We start from the raw sequence: 9,363 nt of genomic DNA, 5'->3' as shown, positions 1-9,363 counted from the left end.
GAAGCCATCAGGGTGAGGTTCTGTGGCGACCCCGTGACCCCCATCAGAGATCAGACAGGCGGCACTTAGCGGTCCGTCTGCCCAAATCACCCCCCTTCCCCCCGTCTACGCAGACAGACCTCTGTGGTTCCACCACTGCTGCTGCTGATATAAGCTGCTAGGAGACTAATTCAAGTCAACAGGAGAACAGAGGCTCAGCGAACTGATATAGGCTCTCAATGCCTCTGGAGTCATGGAGTTGGAGGTTACTGCTGTGACTACAACGGAGCTGTACAAGGATCATTTACACATGAATTTCAAAGAGATAGAAGAGACACTTTATGCTTTTCTTGATCACACATAAGATCTTTGTTAAATTGGTCACATAAAGAAACTGTGCAGGTGTTTCTTTGTCCTGGCGTCAACTGTACATTATCTAAAAAGCCCCAATCTTTCATTTTAGACTGGCATATTGTCTATAGTGAAAGATTATAGAAGATAAGTGAATGATTGCAAAAATGAGTGCAAAACTAGTGCAAAATTTCAATTGGCTATATTAAAACGGTTTAATTTTATCCTGAGTGTAGGTTATTTCCCTGACATCTGGAATCAAGGACTCATAACCCCAATCTTTAAAAACGGAGACAAATTTGACCCCAGCAATTACAGAGGCATTTGTGTGAACAGTAACCTGGGGAAGGTTTTCTGTAGTGTTATAAATGTAAGAGTTCTAAACGTTCTTAATAAGCACAATGTCTTGAGTAAAAGCCCAACTGGATTTATACCGAAACATTGCATGACTGATCATATTTACACCCTACACACCCTGATAGATAAACATGTCCACCAAAATAATACCAAAATATACGCTTGCTTTATTGACTTCCAAAAAGCATTTTATTCTATTTGGCAGACAGGACTGTTCTACAAAGTTATTGAAAGTGGTGTAGGGGGTAAAACATATGACATAATTAAATCAATGTATACTGGCAATACGTGCAGCATTAAAATTGGCTAGAAAATAACAGAATTCTTTAACCAGGGCGGGGCCTTCGTCAGGGTTGCAATCAGAGCCCTGCACTCTTCAATATTTACATCAACGAATTTGCCACTATTCTAGAAAAATCCTCAGCCCCTGGTGTTAGTCTCCACAATTCAGAAGTTAAATGCCTACTCTTCGCAGATGACCTACGCCTGATATCACCATGGTCTACAGCAGAGCCTGGACCTGCTAGAGCAGTACTGCCAGACCTGGGCCCTGGCAGTAAATCCCAAAAAGACTAAAATAATGATTTTCCAGAGAAGATCCAGATCTCAGGGAATTAGACCAAAGTTCTCAATTGGTACAAAATATATAGAGTACTGCACAAACACCCCATTGAAACCCTGCATGCAGAGTTCTGTAAGATTCTCCTACAAGACCAGAGGAAAACTACAAACAATGCATGCAGGGCAGAATTAGGCCAATATCCACTAATAATAAAAACTCAAAAAGAGCAATTATGTTTTGGAAACATCTAAAATACAGTGACCCTCTCATTACATTACCAAGCCCTGCAATGCCAAGAGCTGAACAAAGAAAAGAGTCCCCTCATCCATCTGGTCCTGGGTTCACAAACCTGTTCTACTAACACACTGAAGACTCAGGAGCAGAACATCCAATCAATCAGGATAAACCAAATTACAACGCAGTCAAAACAAAAGTATATTGCTTATTGGTAAACACAAGCACAAACACAAAGCACAAAGCAAAATGCAGTGCTATCTGGCCCTAAATCGACAGTACACTGTGGCTAAATCTTTGACCATGGTTACTGAGCAAAACCTTAGAAAAACCTTGACAAAGTACAGGCTCAGTGAGCACAGCCTTGCCATTGAGAAGGGTAGACACAGGAAAACCTGGCTCCCTGTAGAGGAAAGGCTGTGCAACCACTGCACAACAGCAGAACCTGGCTCCCTGTAGAGGAAAGGCTGTGCAACCACTGCACCACAGCAGAACCTGGCTCCCTGTAGAGGAAAGGCTGTGCAACCACTGCACCACAGCAGAACCTGGCTCCCTGTAGAGGAAAGGCTGTGCAACCACTGCACCACAGCAGAACCTGGCTCCCTGTAGAGGAAAGGCTGTGCAACCACTGCACCACAGCAGAACCTGAGACGGAGATGCATTTCCTGACAAAATGTAAAAAATATAAAACAATTAGAGAGTGTCATTTCCTCAAATTTGAAACCCTTATTCAAGGTTTCAAAACCTCTCTGATGAGAGTAGGCTAGTGGGTTGGCAGCGCACTACATTGCTGCCTGCCATAAGTTGAGGGACAGTTTCTTACAGACCAATCAGCCTGCACATGTCCTCTATTGTATGCTTATTGCTATTGTTCAATGTCTGGTTATTTTGATCTTGTTTATTGTTGTTACTGTTGTCCAGTTGACCATTTTTTTGAGAGAGAGAGAGAGAGAGAGAAGAAGATGTGGTAGAAGACGGATGGAAGAATGGTTGGAAGGGGGACTGTGGTCGGGACAAACCCAGCTAGATGATCTCTCTCTGAGATCTAAGGTTGTTGACTAGAACCAGTCAGTCATTGCTGGTATTGTGTTTTTTGAGTTGTTGCTCTTTTTCTCCAGAGAGCATTGAGGCCATTGAAAAGACAAAACCGGCCTGTTCTGAAGAGAAAAAAAGGTATTGTTTTGCCGAGTATAATGACGTGCTCAGACTAACCTACGTTTTAGAGGCTACCACAAGGGACACAATTAGAGGTCAGACTCAGATACCTGTGTGTGTGTATGTGTGAGTGTGCATGCCTGTTTGTGTGTGTGTGTGTGTGTGTGTGTGTGTGTGTGTGTGTGTGTGTGTGTGTGTGTGTGTGTGCGTGCGTGCACGTGAATCCTTGTCTGGTAACCCTATAAAACCTCCAGGCCACATTCTGTATCAATGTTGGAATTAGTTGGTGTGTGTCTCCTGTGTCAACGTGTCAGTCAGGGGTAACTGTTGGCCAGCACAACACAATACGCCTTTTTGACCAGTGGAATGTAGCCTGCCTCCTACTGGAGAGAACATAGAACTGCACCAAACTGAGGCTTCCAATAGAACGGCACTATAACAATAAACTTGGATCTCAATCTTCATATCACTTTGAAATCCATCCGGGCTCGTTGAGATTTCCTCAGGTGGCTCGATGTTCCTGATGTTCATGGAATCGTCAAAACCAACAGAAACCCTACATCTTTGTGTGTTATTTAAAACTGAAATAATGCCGATTCCCAAGCTGCTAAAGGATTTTTATTACATTCAAACCTCAGTCTCAGGTATACACAGAGAGGAAGAGGCGAAGCAACAGGGTTTACTCTGCCAAAAATCTGTCCACATTAAGCAGATCATTCACTATTAAGCAAGTGAGGAGTTATTGTATGGGGGGCAATGATAGTGTCGAATTAGTCAAGATAAAACTGAATTGATACTTTGATACGTGAGGCTTATTTGATCTACTATAAATTTCATAATGCTTAGGTTGATATGAGTGCACTGATATGTGTGAGGCACGTCACATCCCGGTAACTTTGAGAAAGAACACTTTATATTGGAGTTGTCCCTGTTGAAATTCGAGACAGTCAATGCATATTCACGAGGCTAGCATAGCATCTCACTCTCCATTGAATACAGGTCAACGCCCCTCATCGAATATTCAAAACAGTATTCAAATAACGAGTTGTATCCACCAATCCAAAGAGAGGAATAGGCGGTAGCTCGACAGCCCCCCGTTCCACTCTGTGGACAACGAATCGCATTGTTAGAAGCAGAGACACAAGCGTCTCGTCACTGAATGATATGATGAGAATGAAAACCATACGTCAGGGCCGTCTCAGTCACCAGATCTCAACCCAATTGAACACTTATGGGGGATTCTGGAGCGGTGCCTGAGACAGAGTTTTCCACCACCATCAACAAAACACCAAATGATGTAATTCTGGTGGAAGAATGGTGTCGCATCCAATAGCGTTCTAGACACTAGTACAATCTATACCAAGGTGCATTGAATCTGTTCTGGCTCATGGTGGCCCAACACCTTATTAAGACACTTTATGTTGGTGTTTCCTTTATCTTGGCAGTTACCTGTACATCAAACATTTCCCCAAATGCTACTCTTTCTATAATTAAAGGGACATGCCATCTTTGAATAGACAATGGAAATAATGCAGTCAGAACAGGCAGATACATAACATAAACAGTACTAAGATGTTTTTCAGCCAACTCTACCATACTGCAAACTTTTTTTATGCCTTTTCTTTATATCTGAAATGCATTGTGGGTATCAAAGCCGAAACTTAGATTTTTAGCCTAGTGATCAAGTAATAATTTCGATAAAGTGCTGCCTACAGCTTAGTATGAAACCTAGCCATAATGCTGAGTCACCATTGGCACCCACTATGCTCTTAAACTCTTGATGGTTGCTAGGCAGCGCCCGTTAACCATCCTCCTGCCAGTTGTAAACTTTGCAAGGCATGTCACTTTGCCCATCTCTTCACATAGCCCACCACTAAGCACGCACTGTTTTCTTACCCACAACTGGATGGAACCATAAATAATTACTGTGGGAATAAATATCACTGAATGAAGAAAATATTGTAATAAAGTAGGCTAAATCAATGGAAGGCATGAATCAAATGGTTGCTTACTGAAACTCCCAATGTCGTCCAAATGTAATACATGTGAAGCAATAGCCTACCTGCGTGAGGTCAAATGATACATTCAGCACCATTTGGATTGGGACTGCTCCATCGCGCTGCTTTCAGACAAACATGGGGACTCATGTGGGAGCAGGTGGCCTAGTGGTTAGAGCATTGGACTAGTAACCGAAAGGTTGCAAGATCGAATCCCTGAACTGACAAGGTAAACATCTGTCCTTCTGTCCCTGAACAAGGCAGTTAAACCCATTACTCCTAGGCTGTCATTGTAAATAAGAAATTTGTTCTTAACTGACTTGCCTAGTGAAATAAACTCATCTTGATAAATCAATAAATGCCTGGTTTTCAATGAATCTCCATTTGGATATTGGTTTAGCTACAATTAGTCTGGGAAATGTTAGCCACGTTGAGTGCTGTCTAGTTGGCTCATTTTTTACATCTTCACACTGACTTGTCTCAATGTGACTTTGTTCAACCTTTGTCCGTATAGGCAATTTGGTCAATTGGTTTCTGGCTGGGCAAATAAGTAGAGGTGGTATAGCTTATCTATTCATTTGTTCATCTATTCGTGATAAGAAACATTTAGCATGCAATGATGTAGCCTAACTCAAGTGTAAGGGTATTATTTTGGCTCAATCATGTATAGGCTATTCCAAAGGCCCATAGGGGTTGTGAAATATAAACAAGAGACTCAAGTGCTTTTGAAAATAGGATTGCTATTATTTTCTAGCAGTATCAAGATGAAGATACTCTCAATGTAAGACCCTACACCTGCTCCCTAATGAAGTGGAGTGAGGGTAGGAAAGAGATGAAGCCTGGGTCAAAAGGGCTTGGACTGTTTCACAATATAACGTTTTTTATATTGGATCCTAGTGGATCCTCCCGCGTGGCACAGCGGTCTAAGGCACTGTATCTCAGTGCTAGAGGCGTCACTACAGACCCTGGTTCGATCATGGGCTGTATCACAACCAGCTGTGCTCGTGAGTCCCATATGGCGGCGCACAATTAGCTCAGCGTCATTCGGGTTAGGTTAGGTTAGGGGAGGTTAGGGGAGGGTTTGGCTGGAGTAGGCCGTCATTGTAAATAATCATTTTTTCTTAACTGACTTGCCTAGTTAAACCTTCTCATGACACAAGTGGTTTGGGAAAAATACTGTTTGTATTTTATTCTGTTACATTCCATTATATTCTTACTACAAAATACATGTGTTGACTGTGATGGGGTAGGTGTGTCTTGTCTGTTTAATGAACTATTGATTTCATTCATTTCGACCAGGAACATCATTCAACTCAAAATATGCTATTCTATTGTTTTGAAAACACATTTTAATTAGTCTTATAATGTTTCTTAGGACCTGCCTGAAAAATTAACAATGGATTTCTTTTTGATAGTGTATATTCAATGGATTTATTAAAATATACACAACAATATAAACGCAACATGTAAAGTGTTGGTCGCATTTTTTGGGCCTAATGAATTTATTTCAATTGACTGATTTCCTTATAAGAACTGCAACCCAGTAAAATCTTAGAAATTGTTGCATGTTGTGTTTTTGTATATTTTTTAAATATTTTTGTTCAGTGTAGATGCATCAGCACACCACTGCTACCACTCGTCCCCAGGATGCCGGCATGGCAGGTATAAAAGGTGTATGCAGGATGTGGAAAAAACAGGCCTGTCTGTAAGATCATATGAACATTGCACAAAAACTATTACAGGTACAATACCATGAATCCTATGTGAAAGCAGTATATGTAGAAAGATTTAACCTTACAAAGGTTTCATCACTTCAAACCAGTCATATGTACCTATCACTGAACACTTGTGACAGCACAAACTGAGTGTTTATATTTGAGTCATTTAGCAGACGTTCTCATCCAGAGCAATTTACAGGAGCAATTAGGGTTAAGTGCCTTGCTCAAAGGCACATCAACAGATATTTCACCTAGTCGGCTCGGGGATTCAAACCTTTCGGTTACTGGTCTAATGCTCTTAACCGCGAGGATGCCTGCCACCCAGAAGCAAATCCACTAGGAGTCATTTTTGGAGAACTTATTTAGCTCCCCATTTGCATGTTCACATTTAGTTTTCATTAAATACCACTTACATTATGCATACAACACTGCACAAGCTTACTCACACACACAAACGCCTACCATTCCAAAGAGACACTTGAGTAGTCCTTTGGGTGCACACTCACTGGTGAAAGAACATATGCTCTGTGTTACATCAAATACAGTGTGTGGGTACACACATACACACACTGGCTGAGTGTGTGAGTGAGTGAGTGAGTGTGTGTGTGTGTGTGTGTGTGTGTGTGTGTGTGTGTGTGTGTGTGTGTGTGTGTGTGTGTGTGTGTGTGTGTGTGTGTGTGTGTGTGTGTGTGTGTGTGTGTGTGTGTGTGTGTGTGTGTGTGTGTGTGTGTGTGTGTGTGTGTGTACATCTCTGTCTGTATTATAGCCATCTAACAATGTACCTTTATCCATGTTGTATTTTTAATCCAGAGCTGCAGCAGAAAATACTCTAATTTAACATTCTGACCCACGAGGTAAATCCCAGCTTTTCTACAAACTGTGTTCGACTTGGTGAAAACCTCTGCTTAGTCTCACCTCTCTGACCTCATACACAAAAACATTACATTCCACTTTTCCTCTCACACACATACAGACTCATCAGTATGGCAGTTATATATTCGGGCGCTTCACATTGTCCAGAAGGCGTCCACTGTCAGAGGCTGAAATGAATGGCTGTTTATATTAGGTGCCTGGTTTAATGAATTAGCCCACTACCTGGCCATGTCAAAGCCCAGGCTCATACAGACCAGACCCCATCACCCGTCACCCACCCTCCCCACCCTCCCCACCCGTCACCCACATTATTCAGGAATCGGCACGTTTAAACAAATGGCCAGATATGTATACATCCGAAACAGAACAGAGCAGCAGGGATCAGAACAGAACAGATCAGAACAGAGCAGATAAAAGCAGAGCAGAACAGATAAGAGCAGAAAAGAGCAGCACGGCTCAGAACAGAACAGAACAGAGCAGATAAGAACAGAACAGAGCAGATAAGAGCAGAACAGAGCAGATAAGAGCAGAGCAGAATAGAACAGAACAGAGCAGATAAGAACAGAACAGAGCAGATAAGAGCAGAACAGAGCAGATAAGAGCAGAACAGAGCAGAACAGAACAGAACAGAGCAGATAAGAGCAGAACAGAGCAGATAAGAGCAGAGCAGAATAGAACAGAACAGAACAGAGCAGATGAGAACAGAACAGAGCAGATAAGAGCAGAGCAGAACAGAGCAGATAAGAGCAGAACAGGGCAGATAAGAGCAGAACAGAACAGAACAGAACAGAGCAGATAAGAGCAGAACAGAGCAGATAAGAGCAGAGCAGAACAGAACAGAACAGAGCAGATAAGAGCAGAACAGAGCAGATAAGAGCAGAGCCGAACAGAACAGAACAGAGCAGATAAGAGCAGAACAGAGCAGATAAGAGCAGAGCAGAACAGAACAGAGCAGATAAGAGCAGATAAGAGCAGAACAGAGCAGAACAGAACAGAGCAGATAAGAGCAGAACAGAGCAGATAAGAGCAGAACAGAGCAGAACAGAACAGAACGGAGCAGATAAGAGCAGAACAGAGCAGATAAGAGCAGAACAGAGCAGAACAGAACAGAGCTGTGGACCTGTCTGTCTGCCCAGGGCAAGGCGGCTCCAAGTCCCACTGCCTTGCCTGCACTGCAGTCTTTTTCTTTTCTCTCTCCACTCTTACTACTAGACTGTGACCTGCTTCCCTGTCCCTGCCACCTTCCTCCACCTTGTACCTCCACCCAATCCCCTTACACAGGGCCCCTCCTACTCCGGTAGAATTCTGGAGAAGTTATCTTTGGTTTAGATTAGAAAGACTATTTTATTTAAATGTATAATTGTGTGATGTGCATGTGTACGTGTGCGTGCAAGTGTGTGTGAATGGGAGTGTGTGTGTGAATGGGAGTGTGTGTGAGCGGTAGCTGTCATCTTGTATCAGCGTCGGTAGTCTGTAAAGAAAGCGTTTCTGACTCCTGCCTCAGGATAGACAAGACACACCAGATGGAGGGAGAGAGAGGAGGAGAGGAAGAGGGGAGGAGCAGAGAGATGGAGACTGAATTATGTGATATATAGAATGACCTCTAAAACAGAATGAAGAACTCACATAAATGAGAGAAGGAGGAAAAGGACATTTACATAGAAAGACACAGACTTGATGATGACACGTGATAAGATGTGAAAAGTTAGACACACACACACATGAATTGAAGCTTCACCGCCAGATAAACTAACCAATCATTTCCCAAGCTCATCTTTCACAATGACTCCAGGGGGGACCAGTCATCTTCCTTTGTTTTCTCTCTCTTTAATCTACCAGCATCCTGCAGAGGCCCTGCTCAAATTGCCTTTGTCTGTACTTTTATGGGGCCAGGGACAGTGTGTGTGTGTGTGGTGTGTGTGTGTGTGTGTGTGTGTGTGGTATAGAGTGGGGCCTGAGGGAGCTAAGATTGCCATAATCATGGAGTGGTACCTGTTCATTAAGCGCACAGTCGGAACCCTGTTTGCAACATTTACGACGCAATTAAAGCAGCACGGGCCATTAACAACAACCACTACCTATCTCCTCAATACATAGAGAAGGAGAGAGAGAGGGATGGTGGGAGAAAGAGAGATGT

Source organism: Oncorhynchus kisutch, linkage group LG26 (genome assembly GCF_002021735.2).
Source record: "Oncorhynchus kisutch isolate 150728-3 linkage group LG26, Okis_V2, whole genome shotgun sequence".
Classification (NCBI taxonomy): domain Eukaryota; kingdom Metazoa; phylum Chordata; class Actinopteri; order Salmoniformes; family Salmonidae; genus Oncorhynchus; species Oncorhynchus kisutch.
Note: the sequence above shows the minus strand (reverse complement) of the source record.